Source organism: Ciconia boyciana, chromosome 14, assembly GCF_034638445.1.
Source record: "Ciconia boyciana chromosome 14, ASM3463844v1, whole genome shotgun sequence".
Taxonomy (NCBI): Eukaryota; Metazoa; Chordata; class Aves; order Ciconiiformes; family Ciconiidae; genus Ciconia; species Ciconia boyciana.
In genome coordinates this window covers 6811449-6832721 of record NC_132947.1, presented here as the reverse complement: position 1 = coordinate 6832721, position 21273 = coordinate 6811449, and the positions used below count along the sequence as shown (strand labels likewise).

The 21273-nt window shown below is 42.9% G+C and overlaps 1 protein-coding gene across 1 annotated transcript in view; it reads right to left on the bottom strand.

The window, feature by feature from the left end:
- BMP7 (bone morphogenetic protein 7) overlaps positions 1–21273 on the bottom strand; it is a 46308-nt gene that overhangs the window by 24393 nt on the left and 642 nt on the right. The gene's annotated exons all lie outside the window — the stretch shown is intronic.

The window sequence follows — 21273 nt, the reverse complement described above, 5'->3', positions numbered from 1 at the left end:
GGGGAGGGGTGTATGCGTGTGTTAAAAAAAAGGGGGGGAGAGTGGTATTTTAAGTGTTCACCAAAACAGTCAAGCGAATTGCTACAGCTCTTTGAATACAACTGTACTTTTTCCATTAGATCTATAAAATCCGTGATCCCTATTGACACAACATACCATAATGAGAACCTTTTGGTCATTCTTGAACAACTTAATGTCAGCTGTTTGTCAGCCATTATGTGCTAAAAGCTCCCTTAAAACTCATCAAGCAATATGAATATTTGCTGGGTATACTTAATAGCCCTCCTGCCCAAAGAACCTGAACACACGTTTGCCCCAGGTTCATAGTTCTTACAAATCACTACTACCCAAAGGCTTTTGGTGAATGGGTTTAGCCCAGTTCCTAATTTCAAACATTGGAAATTCCAGCTCAGAAACTGTCACAATTCAAATGCTTTGGCAAGGCAGCTGCTTGGAGAGGAAGCCAAAGCTCTGGATGTGCAATCAAACGTTGTAAAATATGAAAAGGAAGAACACCCTTGAAAAATAATTCTGCTATGAAATAGACTGTGTGCCTTAGCTGTGGGAAAACAGTGGATTTCCGCTCCTAAAGAAACAATCCAAAGTCTCTCACAGGTGATGCATGTGTAAATGCACCTCTCTCCTCATTTCTAGAAGTGGTCACCCATTTTGGAGGCACAACCACTGTAGACAAACTATGACCTAATTTAACACATGGCTCAAAATCTGCTGGTGCAAAATAACTCTTGGGCATGGTGAACGTGGCAGTTAATCGTAGCTACGGTAGGTGGGGATCACCAGACACTCCCTTTGGCATAGTCCTTTGGGAAAGGAAAGGTCAAGACGATGAGACTTGAGAGCTATAGGATGGAGGCAGACAACAGATTCATGAGAAAATAAGCAAGACACCAAAAAGTGTGCAGGACAGTTAAGGTGATCCAAACAAAACAAGCACATACCTTAGGTTAGTGGTTATCAGTAAATTTGCCACACCTCTCTTGCAAATACGCAAGTAAGCTCAGCATCTTTGAAAGCCTGACCTTGACTATCTGTCCACAATCTGCATGCTGCACAGACTGCACTAGTCTATCTGATACAGATAGGGCTCTGATCTCTCCGAAGTCTTTTGTCTCTCCAAACCGACTCTGTTGTGGCATTGTGGTGATGCAAGAGGAGGCAGGACAGCATAGTTGTGCAACAACAGGAATGGTTAAAAGAAAACATGATGGATACATGTGCTCAGGTGCGAAGTAGCCAGGTATCAGATCCAAAAATATGGGAAAGCTGGAGATAAAATGTCAACAAATCCCTGGTACTTGTTTTGACATGTCCTGAAGTGTACTCTTTTCAGATACAAAACTTTAAAACTTTAAGACTCAGGGATGAAAAAGTGTAGTTACAGCTAGAACTTGTAGCAATACAGTTGAAACCAGTACCAAAAAAGTAATGTTGGACAGAAAGTCTTGTGATCTTGGTTTAATGCCCCAGGGTACCCAAACTTCTAAAGCAAATGACATAGCAGCATAAAGCTGGGAAACTTGAACTGATCCCATGTTTGGTTGTTTTTGCAACGAAATACGTTGAGACTAGAAATAAGAGCCCAAACTATTTTCAGCTACTTTGTAAATCAGTACTGGTAAGTGAAAAGCTGACCTTAGCTAATTCTGTAAACACTGGTTGGACCACTGGTTTTGTAATACAGATTGATGGTAGGCAAGGCATGACACATGACAGCAAAGATTATGTTGAGACATAGCTTGCAGTAGTTATTATTTCTCTTTACGCATACCAGGGAAACCATACCATTTTAGCCTCAGTACCGAGTGCAGTAGCACAATGTCAATCACTAACTCCATGTGTCAAGCAAAGAACCAGTGAATCACAGCAATGATTTTCCAAGAATGACTGTGTTAAAAAGTAATTATTACAGAAGCGTTAAAGAGCTAATCCAAACCTCAGGGAAGTCAATAGAAATATTTCCACTAATTTCAATGGATTTTGTGGGAGGCCTTACTTTTGCCAGTCTACCTACCTAAGTATTTTTATGCTCCAGTTTTCTGAAGATGTAAAAAAATCTCTTTTTCACAGGCAAAGTAAATACCAGATGAATAGATTCTGTGCTCAGGCTGCCAAACTGGGAAAGCTTCGGTAATTCCATACCTCCTTCTCCCTGGCACGTTTGGGTGATGCATTTGGAATATATTTTGAATATTTAAACAAGTGAAAACTTAAATTGTCCTGTTAACACTTTCACCTGATAATACGTTAATTGTTTTTATAAGGCACTTTAAGAGTAGTTGTCTCATTTATTGTAGTGCTCACAGCAATTAGAGTGCTACTTGTTTCTCATTTGCAATGAAAAAAAGCACCAAAAGGAATGTGCAGTAGGGTGTCTGTAACTTCTTTACTCCCAAAAAAGGCCAGAAGGGATTTGTAAAGGACTTTAATCTCAAATAGATTAAAGGTCCTGAATTCCTGAGACTGAAAGATAAGTCAAAGGAAAATAGATTCCAAAAGACAACACCCCCTCGCCTCAGCCTCTCAGCCAGGCGGGAGACTCGGCTGCAGAGCCATCAGCAGTTGCCTAAGAAACCCCTCAGAGATTTGGATGCCAGAAAAAATCTGCCCCGCTCTGGCATCAAGGTCTAACAGGTTTTCGGAGTCTACCTGTGCCTGCCTGGCCCCAGGGACTGCGGACGCCATGTAGGTGAGCTTAGCGGGTAGGAAAGTCTTTATCTGCTTTCCCTCCGATTGCTGCAGAGCTACAGAAAATGAACGCTATTTCTTCAGAGATGGCTGAGGGCCGGCTGGCTTGTCCAGTGAGCCAGTGGATTGATTTTAGCCTTAGTGTTTTCATGAAAGGGCAAACTTTTGAGTTACATCGCTTTCATCCAGCAGTGCAAAATCTTGTTTGAATTTTCCAAGAAAATTTACCTTTAATTCCCTCCATCACCACCCCTTGAGATCGAAGCCAAAACTTCAGAAACCCTCTTGCACCATTTCAGCATAGAGCACAAGATCCCTAAAATCCGGCTGCCCTGGGACCACCAGCTCCACCTGGGGCCCACGAGCATTTCTAGCCTAGGTACATTACTGCTTTCAAAGGGAAGGTCCACTCCTATCTACTGCTTCACCCTGCTGTCTCCCTTGGGAAATGGATTCAGATGGAAAATAATTTTCCCTTTCCCAGATGAGTTTTCAGGTGGATCCCATCCTCATCTGGCTCACCGTGGTGCCCCAAGAGCAGCGGTGGCAGGAGGAGGACCGGGGACCTCCCAGCACGGCAGGAGGAGGGCAGGGCCACCCCTTGGACTCTGGGCTTGCAGCGGTTGTGAAACTGTGCTGTCAATTTTCAGGATGCCAAATTTGAGACCTCTTGATGGGATTCTAATTAACAGGCATTAAACGCTCCCTCTATAAATTGCACTTCTTTGTCTCTAAATTGGTGGATAAAACCATGTCACTTATGAAATATAGGCCTTTTCTCCTTATGTTAGTGAGGTTCAAGAAGGAGGAAACCAAGCAGGGGAAGGGTCCAGCGGTCTCTGCAGCTGAAAGAGCCTACTGGGCTCAGCGGGATTCCCGATTGAGCAAGAAGTGCAAGGTCAGTCCTTATATTTCTCTGAGGAAAGGGGGGAGTATAATAAAGATTGCAATCATGTCATGTCAGGCCACAGTCTGCTAAGGGATGTGTTCCCTTCCTCATTGTGCTTGACAGCAAGAGTTACAGGGGCAGTGGCAGTAAATTTATAATGGCAAGAATTTGGGAATGCAAAGTTCTGTGATTGGTTTTCATTTGCTTCATCCTCTCAGCTACAAGATTTACATGCAGACATTAGGCAGTTAAAGCAGCAATTAAAGAAATATTTGAAGAAATAGTTAAAGAATATAAATTGGGAGTCCTACACATGGAGTAGAGCAAATGTCCTGGGTTGTGCGATGGGATTTTTTTTTTTTAAAGAGTGATAAAACCAGTATTTGGAGGGCTTTTTTACATTGGATAGTTGCGGCTCTCCAACTCATCTAAAAGCTACTGCAGGTTTTTGGAGAAACCTAAGGAAAAACAAATGCACCCTTGATTCTGGTCTGTGAGATAAGCTTACTAGAAAAATAGTCTGTGGTTTTTCTATAACTCATTAATGCACGCCATCGCCAGGGACTGCTGCCATCCTGCCACTTCTGAAAACACAGTCTGTCCTTCAGCCACAGGCCCAGGACGCCCAGGCGTTCGGGGGGGTCTGGGCTCATCTGCTGAAGCCCTGTCCTGATGGTCTCGTCCCCGTCTGCCCTTTGCAGAAGGGGCTGCTCTGAGCCAAAGCAGCGCTCAGCAGAAGGGAACCTGCACCCAGATGTTCAGTGCTCGTGTACCCATTTTACAGCCAGGTAAAGGGAGGTGAAGGTGATAAGCTATTTCTCGCGTGGTAAATTCAGTGTGTGGCAGGGCAAAGTCCTGCCCTGTCCGTGGGTGGAACGCAGGACTAATGCATTAATTTCAGATGAGATGAAAACCAGGCTCCATAAATCCTGATCCCCAAACCCAGAGGTTAGAAACAGGGGAGTTCGAAATTCTTTAGTGCTCAATCCGCAAAGCGATCTGGGGTAAGGATTTTTGCTTCGAAAGGTGGGGGGGAAAAGCCCTCTGGAGTTAATATTCTTCCTTTAGCCATCACTTCATTTGTTCAGCTTTCAGCATGAAGGTCGTGTTGCCAGCAAGACCACCTAGCCACAAACCCAGCAGGGAGCTTCCAAAATTCTTCTACACAGTGACTCCTTGTTATAAACTGAAAAGTGGTAATAGCAACAGTGCATATCACATCTGTGCCAGGCTTCGGGCCTGGGAAGGAGCACTCTCCCTACTGCTGAACACAACTTAGAAAGATCCTTTCAGTCCACACATGTATCAGCATTAGCCATTTCTTTGTCAACAAATCCCTTAATACGTACCCTTTCTATCATGTACAGATGTCCAAAAAATAATGGAATACTGTACTACAAGATTAAACACTTTAATGTCAGCATATGTGTTGCATGACTGAACAATGGTATCATTGTGCGTGTACAAACAGCGGGTTGAGGGAAGATGGGTTTAATTATCTCCAAAGCAGCAGCAAGTTCTTCCTGACTAAGTTGAACTTCAGCTAGCAAGGACTGCTCAGGGCAGAAATCGGTGTTTCTCTAACAAAATGCCTGGGCCCTTTCTGACGTTCTTCCAGTGTTAAGGTCAGCGTCGTACTCGCCTCAGGCAGGGCTTCGGAGAGCGATGCGGAGCCACCTGCCTCCCCGGGAGCCGTGCTGCCAAGGAACACGGTGGAGGGAGGAGAGGATGCTGCGAGTCACCACATCCTCTCGCCCCGTGTCTCACCCAGGAGACTTTTAAGTTAAAATTCCTTAGGATGGTAGGTGGCGAAGGGAAAACATAATCATCGGGAAGGAAAGGACAGAGAGAAGCGAGCGTGCCGCCTTCTGCGCTTGGAGACGTTCCCCTGCCGGGGTTTCATCACAGGCACTTTAAGGCAATGCTGGATGGTAAAACTATTTCTCCTTAAAGACCATCCATGAAATATCTGGGCAGGTTATGCACAGGTAATCCATTTTCTTTTCCGAGTGTGCCCTGATCGGTACCCGCTTACGCTGTGGTTTCTCCGCTGAAATCAGAGCCAGACTAGATGAAAGGTATCGTGAAAAATTTACACGTGGGACTGCTCTGTGAACACGAAACTCTCCTAATAGTAAACAGACCGACCGTGGTGCGAATCCTGATGCTGAGTTCACAGAGTCTGTATGTGTATCTGGGGAAAGCAAAGTTAAATAAGCAGGGAGGAGTTGTGTTTCTTCAGAATACCTTATTCACAGCCTTAGCACGTGAAACGCGGCAGCACATAGCTGCAATCCATCTGCAGCTGCAGTAACGCAGTTAGGATTGCTGCGGGATTTGGGGTGTGTGAGGGAATGGAGAAATGGGAGAGCGACAAGGGAAAGAAATAAATGGGAGTGAAGTTGCTCCTTTAGACTGACTCCCTCTATTTCTACCTTCATCTTCCAGGAATCCAATACAAGGAAATCTCCTGCAGGGCCTCCCTCATCAGCCTCTCAAACCTTGTTTCTCTTCCCCCCTTCACTGGGAGGGGGAGACCCAGGACAGTGCTGACCTGGGGATTTGCCCCCAGCAGCCTTCCCTTTCCCAGCACCTTGGCATGGCATTTTTCCAGAGAGACAGAGGAGCAAGCTGGGGACTGCGGTGATGCTGCAAAAGGCGGCTCCTCCTATGTCCTCCCAACCGGCCAGCGTTGTGGCCATCACAAAATATCTCAAGCTCTCGTGCGGTCACCGGGAGCATGGTTAACCGAGGCTGGTATTTACCCTCAACAGCCTGCGCCAACAGATTGGGACTGTTGCTTCTCTCTGTGTATCTGAAAGATGGGGACGCACCTGGACAGCAGCTCGGAGCCAGGGACTCCTGCAGCTCCCAAAGGCAATCTTAGCTCTTCTCTACACCCTCCTCTAGAAAAGTCCCTGTAGTCAAACTGAGCAGTGAGCAAAATGACAGGCAGCAGCTCATCATTACTGCTGCTTTCTTTTCTTTGTCTGTACCGTATGCATAGCACAGAATAACGCAGCCTAAGAGCAGAGGTGCGCTGCTGTCTAATACATTCCCTAAACCCTAAATCCTCTGGATGCAGCTGTGGGAGGTATGTGAAGATGCAGGAGTACATTTTTCTTTTCCCTCTTTGAACAGAGATGACTGCTGCGTTACACTGCTCGCTCTCTCTTTTTGTAATCTGGGAGACAGCAAGGCTACCTTCCTGGAGCTGTGAAATCGGAGAGTTGTATCTGGTAAGGCTAACTTCACGGGGAAGCTGTGCCAGCGTTAAGTGTGAGCTCCAAGTCACACGTTTTGCCAGTGCATCTGAGGGTCAAGGAGATAGTGGCAGCCTGGGGAGGAGCGGGAGGAATCACAGATGAGGGTCGGGATGGTGGAGACTGAGGCAGCAGCCACAGCACAGAAAAGGGCAGTACCGGTCTAGAGGAGAAAGCAGTGTGATGGGTGTCTAAAGGGGAGGACGTTGCAGAGCACAGAGAGGGAGAAAAGTTAGTGACAATATGGTTCATTGAGAAAAATAATCCCCCAGTCCAGCCAGCAGACAAATGGGGCTCAAGGTGCTTCCTGCAACCTGCTCTGAGGCTGGAGGCCTCTCAAAAAAATCACTGATGCAAAAACCAGCGGTCTGCCCTGTCTGCTTGTACACACAGCATTGAGCAAATGGAAACAAATCCCCAGGCCCAAGGAAGGAGAGACAAGTGGCTGAACAGATCTAGTCAGAAATAATGTGCGTTCAGCCAGGGAAGATAAGAGGCAGCATGACAGACTACTACAGGGAAACCTAAAATGGGCTATTTGGGATGAAATGCAAATTTTGGAATATAAGGATCCAGGTCATTCTTGAAAGATTCCAAGTGTGAAACAGTTCTTCAGCTTGGACCACATTTCAGATCGGGGGAAGGCAAGAAAGTTTCCCTAAAATGTTTTTGGCCAGCTCTAACCTAACCTCAGGTAAAGGCAGACAGCCCACTAATGACTGGTAGTCTGGAAGGGTGCTCATCCGTGGAGGGCGAGGGCAGCAGCACTGCAAGCTTCCCTGCTCCTCGGAGGGTGTCTGCTCATACCCCAGTGTCTGTACAAGGGAAGGAGGCTGGGAGCCTGCAGCACAGGCACAGATCTGCCAGAAGACGTGCAGAGGACATGCAAAGAAAAACCCAGTTGTGATACAGTAACTCTTCGATGCAATGATTTGATCGTGCGGAGATGCAACAGCATCAAATTATGCTCTTGCATTCCAGTAACTACACTGGGGCAAACTAAGAAGGCTTCAAATGGATGTGATAAATTAGATACTGTTACTGATAATTTGATAAATTAGATAATAAACAGCCTGAATCAGTAATCTTGGGAAGGTCACTGCCCAAGCGTCTCTGATGTGTTTATACAAACCAGACCAAAATGGCTAAACCACTAATGCCCTGGAGAGCGTGTTCACCCACGTTTGCAAGGCTGGACTGCTCTGCCTTACACTGGGCCAGTGAGAGAGGATATTGCCTACTAACTTTGTTTCAATTTTTTCCAAATCTTGCTTCCAGAGCATGAAGAACTTTATAAAAGTTGTGCTTGTAAACCAATGCTTTTCAAGCTTATATGCTGCTAATTATCTTCCACTACGTGATTTTTTCAAGTTGCCTTCTGTTCCGTATTACTATTGGTGTATTATTATATAGCATAAAGTTACTTAATACAGCAAAAGATTCAACAACATTTGTAAAACTGATATAGAAAGAAGGACTGGATTCTGGACTGGTACAGCTGGTTTAAGGTATTTTAGAAGTAAATGAAATCAAATGAGAATTTATAATCCTTCCTGAGGTCTGGATTCCATCAGACTAAACTCATTAGGCATTAAGGTGCAGGTGCAGCTAAATAAAGGATTGTTCTGCTTTCCTTAATACCATAGATTCACATCTTGAGTTCAAAATAAAAGTCTTTTAAAAGCAGATGTATATATTGTGCATCTACTGGCAACACTTGAAAGAGAAAGTTCAGCTGATGGAATCTTCAAATGCCTCATTTTTGTCAAAGGAATGTGCCCATTTCTGCACCGGCCACGCTAAGGGACACGAGTGGAGAAGTGACTGCACATTGGCCTCTTAAGGCTTATTCATTTCATTTGCATCAGACTTCCTTTCATCTACTGAACAGCTGCCCAAATAAATAACATAAATCTAATTAAGCTTTCTTTAATATTGTATTGCCACAACAATACCAGCATCCCCCCGAAATATCCCAGAGTGTGGGTCTGCACCTGCGCAGGCTCTCTGGGAGGAACATGGCGGGAGTCGCAGGCATGGGGAATCGAGCCTTTTTTGTGGTTTACTGTGATAAAAGGAAATAATTCAAGAACCAGTTTGCCAGGTTTGAAACCATATGACTTGCTGGATTTCGTAGCTGAAGTCCCAGATTCTGGTTTTGTTGAGAAAGTAGTTTGTGGAATATTACAAAATAACCAGTCGATATCAGACGTGCGGCCACCAGATAAGAATCTCAGCCTTTGATTGTAATCAGCAAAATTTTGACTTGGAATGTATACACTCCGAGCTGGGCCATAAGACCGCCATCGGCTGGACCTTTTGAGCTTGTCTACGCTATAACAAACATCTGCGCCTTTCTCGGTCGGGCAAGCGCTGGGAGATTAGGGGGCAACAAACTGTTCGGGGGAGAGGTCCATCTGCCCTGGAGGGGAAATCCCTGCAAGAGCAGAGCTCGCCTTGCATCCTTCCTGTTACCTCTATTGCATGTTTTTCAGGTGTTCTGTATGTGGGAGGTCCAGTGATATTAACACAGTTTATAAGCCAGGATTATTAGATAGAAATACGGTGTTTGGAGGGATGGGAGCAAACATTTTGGAAAATAATGATTAGAGACCTCAATTACAGTTTAAAAAGATACTCCAGAGTGCCCTTTCTCCTGAAAGTGGGACCATGTGACCTATTTCACATTTTTCTTTGATATCATCATGTTTCCTCGGTGCTGCCAAGATAGCTGGGATCAGGTGGGGCACTGAGCACAGCCTTCTGGGTTTGGGACGCGGGAACTGCAGAGGAGGTCACTGCCCAGCAGCGATCCTCGCTGCCAACCGCCGCGCAGCCACTCGCTGCCTTTTTGCCTCATAGCTTAATGCATACGAATTTTTTGCTTTCTAGGAATGTTTGCTGTGCAACACATTTATTTTTATGGGGAAACTGGCAGGGGACTGTTTATTCTTTTAATAATTTGGTATATGGGCCTGAGAATTATGAATATTAAAGATCTCTAAGTTGATGCCATCCACATATATTTCTGTTGGTAGACGTAAAATGCTAGTGTGTCAGAGGGATGGCAAGTTTAAACTATTTCAGAAATGTCCTCAGGAAGACATATATATACACATATATATATATGCATACATATATATATATATACACATATATAGAGAGCATGCACGTGTCCCTTTTACACTTTAAATGTTGGTGGCCAACACCCCAGGCATAACAACATCTGAAGGTTAGGAGAAGATTTATTTTCAGTTTAATTCCCACCCACGATTCCTATTATACAAGAGGAATTTGTTTTTGGTGCAAGATAAGCCCATCGGTGACATCAGCAGCACCTAGCCCTGCATACCACACTGCGGATCGCAGGGCTGGATTCCTGACACTGAGCCTCTCACTAGGGTTGGGCCATCCAGGCCTCCTGAGTCAGCCCCTAACAACAGCATTTTCTGTTTTGTTTTGGGTTTTTTGTGTCTTCAAACACAATTTTGCAATTGCAGTTCTGGGGTAAAAGATCAGCTGTTGTAATACACCCTCGTGTCCTCGCATCGGTTTGGTATGAATGAAGGGAACGCAGTTCACGTCCTGTTGCGTGCAACTATTAAAAATAGCACAGAAATGAGAGTATGGCGTTCACAAAAGTGTCTCTCAAGGAGCAGGAACACAGATCATTCTTCTCCAGCTCGGTCTCTTGCCTACCAGTCACTACTCTCAGTTGCTGGACTACAACTGCCAATATGGGGAGGAAAGACTTGCAGCGTATTAGACACACGGACTTAGGTTTTTCCCCTACTCCGTAATACTTTCAGTGAAACAGCTCTCACAGTTGTGGACTAATGAGCAAAATGACAGTTACTGTTTTCTAAAAAAATATTTGGGGTTTGCTTGAACGTGTTTCTGCATCATTCCAGATTCTTTCATGTACTTCTGTATTCCCTGTGTCAGGCTTTAATGTAGTGTAACGGTGAGATTTCTGTGGATATGGAGTCTAATATTCTTGTAATTTGATTATAATGCATGCCACTGAGTTGCAGGAACTGCTGTATTCAGAGGTCAAAGTTGTGTTCACACCAGTGAGGGAAGTTTTACACCACATGTCCGATTAGCTGCTCCTTTTCACCTGTCTCGGGAGACAAATGATTCATCACATAGTGCTGAAATATCTTCATCTTCTGATTTGGGCCAAGATTTAAAAGAATGGTCACTGAAAAGCTTCTTTTTGAGTTGAAGAGAAAGATCTGTGCTGAATGATTCTTTTTCAGCTCTTCTCTTCTGCAGTTTATTACAAGTATATTTGTGTAATTAGGGGGCCCAGTAGTAATGTTGTTAAAATACAAGTGGGCACATTTATTGTTTCCTCCAAAAGGAAACAACCAATCTCCAGCAGTTCTGTTTTTTCCCTGTCTCAACTGACCATTTACTGCTTTATGTAGCTAGCAGATTGCGAGGCTAAAGTTACTTCTTTTTTTTTTTTCTTTTTATTTCTTTTTTGTTAAAAAGGGGAAAAAAAATCCCCTCCCTTCTCTTAACAAATGCTGGATTTTTTATGGATATGGTCAGACAGGGGAACTTAAACTCAGCATGATGTTTACAGTGCCACACAAGCTTCAGGAAAAGTGATGTGCCGTACTCTTTATTAACATCTAAAAAGTCCCTGTGGGATTATAATTACTGCACAGTAATAAACAAACAAAAATAGGAAGATTAAAACGTTCAGAATATTTTGAGTGATAGAAGCAGTAAGTCTTAACCTTGAGAATCAGGGGAGGAGCAGCTTGCTAGCATTGAGCACGCGGGTAGAACAGATACGATTTAGGAATTGATTCCTGTTGGTGGTGCATGATTATCGTTTGTGGCATTACAGATACTTGGCTGATGTAAAGAAATTGTTGTTAAAATACTGATACAAAAGTATTTGAACAGTACTAAATTGTAAGCACCAGAATTCCAAATTTCTAAATTACGGTAATTTTTAATCTTCCATTTAAATTATAAACCTGAACTTGCTTTCCCTCGGGGTGCCAAAGGACTCATTAAAGCCAATGGGTGTTTCAGGTACACGAGCAGTGAAATACTGCCAGCCCTGTTCCTAATCCTTACGCAGTAAGAAACTTGTCTTTCCATCGGAATTGTAACTCCCAACTGCTGATGCTGTATTATTTTATGAGCATTTTTTAGTAGTTCTCCCAGGGTTCTTCTGGTCTCTTTTAAAAAGTTTTACTGCCACTGTGCTGTGGGAAGAACAACTGGCAAAATCAGAGGATCGAGGCAGCCCCACCGGTGCCAACAAAACGAGGTGGCTGAAGGCAGGATCTGGCCCAGCGGCTCTCGAACCAGAGCCAAAGCTCAACCTGATTTACGGCCCCCAAAACTTGGTACAGATGCTGTGCCAGCTCCTCAGATGGTGTCGATGGTGGTGACTTCACTGCTGGGGTGGCCTCGTGCCAGGTTGCTCCAGCTGAGGACGTTGCCTGGTGCCACCAGCGGGTTGGCGTGGAGGTGTAATTCAGACCAGCATCGCGTGCTGGGAGGCTGCAGCCTAATGAGAGGAAACTTTTTGCTCATTTGAAAGGCAGTTGTGCGCAACAGGCAAAACTTTAACAAATGATGCGCTGCGAGATTATCGGCCTGATCAGCACGATAGCGTTCCCTCATCATAAAGAGCCTAAGAAGGCACTCGCTCGTTTTAATTATTATTTAGAGGGAAGCGGTGCCTTCCCTCTCCCCCTCCCCTTTTGTTCTTTAAAAGGAAGGTAGCTTTTAAGAGCTTGCCATGAAGATCTAAGTTAAAGGATTTTCTCTACTACAAAGCCTGCATAGTTTCCCAGGCCAGGTGGACCCGATAGCACTGACTGCATGCTGAAAAATCGCATCCCCACCCTTCAGGCACTTTAATTGTAAGCCTTTCCAGATACACTGGATAAACACTGTCAAAATGAACTGAAAGGGTGGTTGTTGTTGGTTTAGCCCTTAAATAATTATGAGTTTGTCTGTCTAATTACAACATAATCTTGTTTAAACTTGGAAGGCTATTTGCAGTATCTTTTAAATGAGGCGGAATCAGAAACAGTGAAAAACTGAAAATTTACAATTCTTCTACTTTAAGGCAAGGAAAAAAGAGGTTTTGCTCCTGTAAAATGTAAATCAACCTGACAACAAAAGAGTCTAACTTGGAAGCTACTGCGGCAAGATAAAGATGATGAAGAATAGCGTGAGACCTCCGAGATGCAACAGAAACTTAATACTCTACGGATGAAAATTTTCAAACAGTTTAGAAATAGTTTAAGGTAATTTACGGGAAGACTTGAATGACAAAGCACATTACTTGAAGTGCCTTTCCTTCACTAGGCACTTTCTAAATTCTTTCTCTTTCATTTCTTTACTCTCAGGAGACTTTTAAATCCAGTGAACCAAAACAACACTTTGTTTGTTGGTGTAGCGCAGGGCTGGCACAGATGGCAGACATTGCACCTGTTCCAATAAAATGGGAAAACCGAGAGACAAACCATAGCGCTCAGTAAGTTGAATCTACTGAAACATGAACAATTTGTATTTTGAATATCCTCCAGGAATAAGAGGAGAAATACATAAACAGTCCTTGTTTTCACCATCATCAGTTTAAAATAAATTTGTTTAAAGGGAACTTCACATTTGTTTCATGTACAAAGACAGTACAAACCACTAAAGAAACTATGATTATGCTTGACTTTCTTTAAGAAGGAAAATGATTTTATCTAGCTACTCCTGTTCTTTTAAAGAAAAATTATCTGTTGGCAGTTTAATCAAAATCAGTTAATTCCCCTATTCCTTAGTTGTGGCGGCTTTTTTCACTTACACATTTTCTCATGCCGAGTAGTATCATATTCTTACAATCTAGTCCGTAGTGATCAGAACAACAACATCAACAAAAGTCCTTCTGCTCATCTATTAATAAATAACTAAAATTATTAGGTGGGGGGAACTGTTCGGATAGTTAGCAACAAAATTCACTGCAAAATATTATTTTTCTAGGCACAAGGAATATGCTATGTAATATCTGAAAGATTACTAAACAATCTTAAATGAGAAGAAACATTAAGTAACAGCTACTCGAGGGATAAATTTCTTCGAACGTTTGCCTTGATCATCAGCAGTTGTGCTGTTCAACATCCCATATATCTCTCTCTGTTTCTCTCACACATACACACACAAGCATTAAATACAAAATGTCATGAAAATTCCTAAGTATCATTTAATGTTGGCAGCCCTGCACTGTAAAGCCATTTATATAAACCTGTGGTTGGCAGCTCTCACTCTTCCATGGGAACAAATTAACATTGGCATTCCAAACACAGGAAAGTAAGGAAATTAGAAACACAGTTTATATTTGGCCAGTGCTTTGAAATACTGTACCATGCTACTGATGTCAATTAATGAAAAGCAGAATTTTGCGGAGAGGGTCTGGTTTTGAAACACATTAACACACGTTAAACATGTTTGCACAGGAACTGGATTGTAAGCATCTTGGTTCTAAAACAATAAAGCAATTACACTAAAACTTGTAGTCTCAAAGTTGCCATTAATTCAATCCACTCAATCTGGATCACTAAAGGATTTTCACTGACTTCAAGATGTAGACGACACAAATGTTTGAAAGAACATGCAAGGCACAGTATTGTGGGGCTTGCACGTATGAGCTCGCACCCAAGATCCTCTTATGTTACCTCCTGTAAATCAGGTAAATTTATGTATAAATAATGGAATTGTAGAATGTATACCCAAATAAAGGGGGTCTCAGCAAACTTCGTAGTTTTCACTAACAAAATAAGGCTTTCAGAAAGAGAGATTTCAATTAGAATCGGTTCAAACTTTGCTACCTGCAACCTTTTTTGTAGCAAAGATGTTTACTGACAAAATCTTAAACACTTCGGGTTTTCGCATGTAGACCAAAAAAATCTAGATGGCAGTTTATCTCCTGGCACAGCTCCACTGACTTCAGTGGAATTACTCCAGCACGGAATTTGGCCCCGCAGTCTTTACAACACTGTTTATTTGTACTGTGATTCAGATATTTTGATACCAGGAATCTTTCATCACTGAAGTTTCTCCATATGAAATATGTCTTGTATTAAGAAATATCAGTTTCACATTTTTGTCAAACATTATTTGTTAAATTCTGTTTGTTGCAAAGATGGGAATTCAGCTGTAGTTCAACAACATGGATTGGGCTAATAATGATAAGCAGTGACTAAGAGGAGCTAGTTCGTGTTTTCATTATTTGCAGCAAAGGAAGCCTCCCTCAAAAACAATTTCAAGATTAGGAGAGAAAACTGTTTGAAGCTCTAGCAGAAACTACTGCATGCTCATTATTTCAACACAGGGGCATTTCTTTGGCCCAATTCTGTTCTCAGTTGTGCTAGTGGAAATCAAGAGGGAGTTTATGGGAATTACTTTGGACGTACAGTTGTATAAATGAGACCATAGGGCCAGCTTCAGTAGAAATTTGACAATTTACACCAATGAAGACCTAGCCAAGAATTTTCTCTTGGGTTTCCATTTTCCAAACATATGCGTGTGCAGAACTTTATCCATGTGATTAGTCCTCGTGAGTAGTCCCATTTACTTCAAACAGTTGTAGAATGAAAATCTTCATCCTGAAACTAATTTAAACAGCTCCCTCATTTCTTTAGAAGTTCCTTCCCTTTAGAGAAGAAATATATACATATAATAGCATATTTTATTGATATGTATATATATAAAATATATAGAGAGAGAGTTAATTCACGTGAGTGTTTTGATACAGGCGCCAGAGGGAGGACTGTACCACTGGAAAGGGCTTAAAATATCGTGGTCTCTTAATGCTGTGTATCAACAGGTAGCCTCTTTATCTGGCATGCTATCAAAATTTGCTTACTTGTGTTCTTGCTCAGATGACTTCATCCCTCATTGCAACTTCTCACTGGTATTCATCAAGTTAGAACAATTTAGAGGCATAAACCTAAATGTGTTATCATTTTAACCACAAATTAACAGTTTCCATATAAATATTAGCATTTCCTCACTTGGTTCAAGGATAGAAGCCATAATGGCACTAACAGTATATTTGATTTAAACTAATTAAAAACAGAGGCTCTTGCAATTTAATATATTGATTTTACCAGTGGGACTTAAATCTTTTATAATAAGTGTACACAGCTGCACCACTCACCCACCGCCACTTTTAAACCTAATCCCTGCATTCCTCCTGACAATAACATGACAGGATCCACACATCCCAGTATTAGCCTTAACCCCGGTGACACTGCCAGAATGTATTAAACTAAAACATCGCAGTGTCCTATTTAAAAGGAGCCTGTCAACAGCTCTGACTAGGCTTTAATAGTTATAATCTTTTTTTTAATTAATGTTTCCAACCACTTGTGTAACCTTCTCTCACACATCCCTACCCCCCTACCCAAAAATGTGTTTCAAGCTTATTTACAGACGAAAACGTAACGCCTGGTTTCATGCTGCCTGCCCAGAGGCCATTAAACCTCCTGTGCAAAAGGAGCGGCGGGGGGACGCACACACGCGCACACAAGCAAAACCGACGGCAAGCGGAGCTGGGGTGGGAGCAGGTCCTGTACGCTTCACTTGTGCCCAACTCCTGTTACAGGCATCACAGGATCTGGCCATCAAGGCTTGTCTCCTTCCAGGCACTTCACAAGCCGTTGTGTTTTGGCTTTTAAACTACAGTTCCCGGAGGGGGCTTCACCTCCCCAGTGAAGCCTGTGTGGGAACGGGGGACAGACCCTGCTTCTGGGATAAATCCGCCGCAGGAGCGTGCGAGCGGATGGGGACAATTTCCATGTCCTTTTTCCTTGCATGAGGACATCTGTCCTCAGCTGCTCCGTTCTCTGCTACCACCGCACCCATATGGCGGAGGTAAATAGTTCCTGTTCTGTTCTGCCATTTTGCACCTGAAAATTAGAAAATGAATCCATTTCTCTCTAGAACAGGTCTGTACATTCAGAGAATACCTGCCAGTTACTTGCTGCACGGTCAGTGTACTTCATACCTTTAGTTTGCTGCAAGCTTTCTACCTTAGCTAATATTATACCACCAAGTGTTGCATATATCCATACTGTCCAAAAGAATTACAGGATGTACCTGTTCAGGCTTGGGAGCTTATAACAGCGCTAGGTGGAGGAGAAAAAAAAAAAGCCGAGGGCTTGGCCTAATGTATGGACAAACCATGTGATCATGACCAGGCATCCAGGGCTAACATTTAATCTGCTTTGTTTCAAGTGGGAAATATGTGAAGATCAAATAAGTTCAAATCCAGGTCAAATATCCTTGAAAATCTTTGATTTATATAAGCAGGAAAATGAGGTTTAAAAGAAGTGATTATGAAAGGGTTACTAAAAACACAGCTGTACGCGTACTCTTATATCTGAGGCTCTCCAAAGAAAAACTGTGTGACATCTATATTAACCTTTGGCTGTACACCAATGAAGGCCTGTAGTGAGCTGGAATGCAAGGCAGCCCCTTCCAAATTTTAACACAAGCCAGGTTACAGCTGCAAATGCCTGCAGCCCGTGCTCACTTTATAAAGTATTCCCCGAAGGAAATTTTTTAACTGTTATAGAATCTTTTTCTAATACCCTACAGTGTTAAAGCCTGTTATTAAAGGGCAAAGAGATGGTTCTCTATGCCAAACACTTGTCAACAAAAAGGATAGCCAGATGGTATGAAATAAAAGGAAACTTGGGGGCTCTTCAGCTTCTTGATTTACATTAACAAAAGCCACTTTCATGTGCTCCTTCCAAGAATGACTAATTCCCCCCCGCCCCCTTATTTTTTGCCAGGATTAAACAATGTTGCTCATTTTATAATCAACCACGAGACAAATTAGCAAATTGCATATCACTTGCGCCGACTCTCTTAAAAAATATTCTAAGCAAGTCTGTTTACCAAGGCAAGACTACCCACATAAGGACAACTCGATTATTTTTAGAAGAGAGGGTCTAAGTAATCTAGAGGACGTTTACTCCTTAGTTGCTGTTTATAAACTTGAAATTAAACTTGTGCAAAAAACGCTTTGTGTTTTTTCAGTTCCTAAAATGGATCAGTTTGTAAACTGTACTTGAGCAGGATCTGAAACGAAATTCCAAATACTGAAATTATAGTAATAAATTTTATAAAATTAGCCAGTAATTAGCTGGCTAACTTAGACCACTGTGGCTAAATTATCTTTTAATTTACATGTAACTTCATTCTTGACACCAATCCATTCCCCATCCATCTTAGCACAGGTGTAAGCTAAGACAAAATGTAGCCTGTGAATTAACTGGTTATAAATCTAAATCTAATTAATTGTCAAGATTTTACAGTAACATTACATGCTTAGTACAGAGCTCCCTGCAACATAACCCTGAAATGGAGCACCTGTATTCTGGTTCCTCCCTACCAATACCCAGTATAAATTCTCTGGAATAAATATACACAGTATCTCCATAGAAATCAATGTGTGGGGGGTTTTGTTGTTTTTTTTACTATGTAGCCCAGCAAATCTTGCAATGTAAATCTTTTTTTTTTTTTTTTTAATATATTTTCCTCTATAGTTGTATGACTAGATAGATGAAGAATAAGAATAAAGCAAAAAAGTGTATTTGTAGATTAGCATTTGGAAGCCTGGAATAGCATGTTTTATTTATTGAAATTTAAAAGTATTATTTCTTTACTCACTTTTACTCTTTCCTTCCATTCTAAGATGAGACTTTATTATGCTGTGACACTTCCTCATTGTGATGGCTCTAGTATAGTAATAAAAGCCTACCTGTGAAATGCAATGCTCACAGAGTATCTCTTACAAAACTAGGACACAGTTTACTACAGTCTGCATTTAGCAATTCAGCTCTGCTTTAAAAGGGATCATTGTCGAAAGTCTCCAAAAAAATATCAGTTCTACAACAGATCTTCTAATTTTCCCTGAATGTCATGGAAAACTGTGTATATCAAAGCAGGTGTTGTATTTGACTATATACGGGACTGAGTGGCTGGTCTAATTCATTAAAACGTCCATAAACAAGCCTGTCTTTGTCCTATAAAGATGAAAGACCGATGACTATAATGGGATGAAAGGTGTGCACAGTGATGAAGAAAGCTATTATAGATCTATGTCCTTTTTAAACTCGTCCTGGCATGCACTGTTGACAAGGGAACAAAACAGTACAGATAAACCTCCGAAATACGCCTTGCTGGTAATAATTCCACCTGTCCCTCTTAAAACTATTGGATTTTGCCTGCGCTCTTACTCCTCACTGACCATGCTGACAGCAATTAAATAAAATGATAATGAAGTATTTTGCATAAAGAACACTTTTAGATTTCTAAGCAGACTACAAAACCCAGCAGGTCGAAATGAATGAATATATCCACTGTAGTCATCACACCGCATTGGGACGTCGATTACTGATTACGTAGTTTATACAGGTATAACCTGCTCTATAAAAAGTTCTCACATAGAAACAGACATATGCAAAATGTAATTTTTATTTCACAATTTATGGATCGATTCCACTCCTTTGTATTCAAAATAATCGGGGATCTGAACATTAATTCCTTTCATGTAAAACTTCCATGGGCTGCGAAGGCGACTCTTCCTTACATAGGAAACATAGGACGGGAGCGCTGCAGTTTCACTGATGAAAGTTATGCAGTAAATAACTACGCCCGAGGAGCAGAGCTGCTTCCCCAGAGCTAAACTCCCTTCCATTAGGTACTTACATGTTTCATAAAGGTTCTCTCTTCTCTACCGAAATGGAAACAGAAGTGTGAATTTCGCTATCGTTATTTCAACATCCTTTGTCTTCTGTTCGGGACTCTCCCTGCGCTCTGGTTGTACATGGTGTAGGACCCAAGAACCACAGAGAACAACGTTAGCAAGATCACTCTTATCTCTAAAGTCAAATATTTGACCGCCATTGGTACTTTTGGCCGCTCAAATATTTGATTTTAAACGTATCATTGCTGATCGGCTTAAGTATCTAGCAGCGATTAGACAAACACTGTAATTCCAAATGGAAAGCACCAGCGCTCTCAAAGAGCGCAGCCCCCAGGCCAGATGTAATTCAGAGCTTCCCACTGTGCAGCTTACGGGAGTCAATAAGGAGGTGCAGCTCATGCAAACTAGAGATCTCCCACAGCGTCCCGTGTCTCCCTACCATGCAAGAATTGTGCCGGGATGGCTACCGTGTCTGATAATTATTAATGTGTGTCACAGAGCCTTTCCAGCTACTGATCTTTTTCAGTTAGTTAAAGTGCTGGGATTAGAGCGGTGGTGATTTAGGTGGTGATTTAATCTTTGTTGCCCCTGAAGCTCCAGACAGTGGAAGTGTCCAGAACAGTGACATCCATAAAGGTGTTAATGGATTTATTGGCGATGGGGCTGTCTGTAATCCCGAGCGGGTTACATGCCAGAGGTGGGCTCCTCTTGCTCTTTGCGTGTCCCTTTGTTTGGGACAAAGTTTGAGTTGATCTTGTTTTGGAAATACTAGTCAGATTCTGTCTTGAACTTGCAGGCACCCAATCTGTACGTGTGGTGGTTTCAGAGCTGCACATGATGAGGTCTAAAAATGGATAGAGTGAACCAGGTCTATAATTATATATTTAAAATAGAATGCTCATCCTGACAATGCTTTACTCAAATCTGGCCAAGTCAGTCCACATGGGTGTGCAATCTACAGCAAGCAAATAGAAATCAGATTGGGCCGTGGCATCCAATTAGAGAGGCCTAGCGAGCCGCATACAAAGCATGCCAACTTTCGTATAATTTGCATAAACCCATCCACATGTGCTTGTGAAAAGAGGCGAGTTAGCTGCATAAACGGGGGTCAACAGAAAAAGCTGGAGGAGTAAATAAGGATTTACTGTGGAATCCCTCGCAAGCCATTAGGAAAACATGTGCGGGCAGCTCGGCCCCTTCGGCCGAGGGAGCGCGGCACGGGGATGCCGCAGGGAACTATCCGTCTAGGCAGCCCTGGTGGCCCTGCACCAGGCACAAGCGCTGGCCCGGCGCTGGGAGCCGTGCCGGGACCCGTGGTCCTGCCTGGGTTTCGCGTCTTCCTTGGCGGTGCGGGACGCGGAACAGACCTGCTAATCGTCCTGTTCAACTCCTACCTGCGCATCCAATTTCTGAGGTGCGGCAAGTAACTATCAAAGGGAGAAGACGACAAAGAACTTAGTGTGTCGGTGTGCGGGGTGGAGCGTGGCGAGAGCTTGTGGCTGTCCAAATGCTGCGGTGGAAAGTCAGAGCCCTCCCCGCGTCGCTGCCGTTTAATTACCGCCTCGCAAAGCAGCCGCTTTTCCAAGGGCCGCTACCTTGCCCTTCCTTGCCCAAGTGGGCTGCCACCCACCTGACCCGCTGCGGAAACAGCTCCCTGCCGGGGCCACCTG